Source organism: Choristoneura fumiferana, chromosome 8 (assembly GCF_025370935.1).
Source record: "Choristoneura fumiferana chromosome 8, NRCan_CFum_1, whole genome shotgun sequence".
Taxonomy (NCBI): Eukaryota; Metazoa; Arthropoda; class Insecta; order Lepidoptera; family Tortricidae; genus Choristoneura; species Choristoneura fumiferana.
Genome location: NC_133479.1, coordinates 255,211 through 255,754, shown reverse-complemented (window position 1 = coordinate 255,754; position 544 = coordinate 255,211).

Genomic DNA, 544 nt, shown 5'->3' with positions numbered 1-544 from the left:
TTATTGTGCTGAGCTATGTCAGGAGGTTGGTTCGCTGACAATCAACTCCCTTTTTTCTCTAATGTAAGAGTAGCAGCGTTTTATTGCCAACTAAGAACTCAGGTCTCCAGCTCTGTGGTATAAAAGGTAAAGGGAAATCACCGCATTATTTTTCTAAGAAAATCAACATGAAGGTTCACTATTGATTGATCCTCATGAGTACATGACAACTTAAGACTGTTCTGCTTTCACTAAGTTGTATTCTGACTTCAAATCCTGTTGTTGCCATTACCTTCGTCAGCTCATTCATCATGTCACTCAGCAGCGCATTAAAATGCTTCTTCTTCGGGTACTTGTAGACGCAGGGCTCCTCAGCGCGCGGCACGGGCTGTTCGCGCGCGCGCCAGCAGCAGCCGCAGCGAGGCGCCCGCCCCCCTCCCGCAGCCCCCCAGCCGGCACCAGAACCAGCCCCACTTCCCCCGTCATGTTCATCCCTCCCGCTCCCACCCACTGCGCCCACAGCACCACACAGCAAAGACACACGTCTTTTACGAGATACATTACG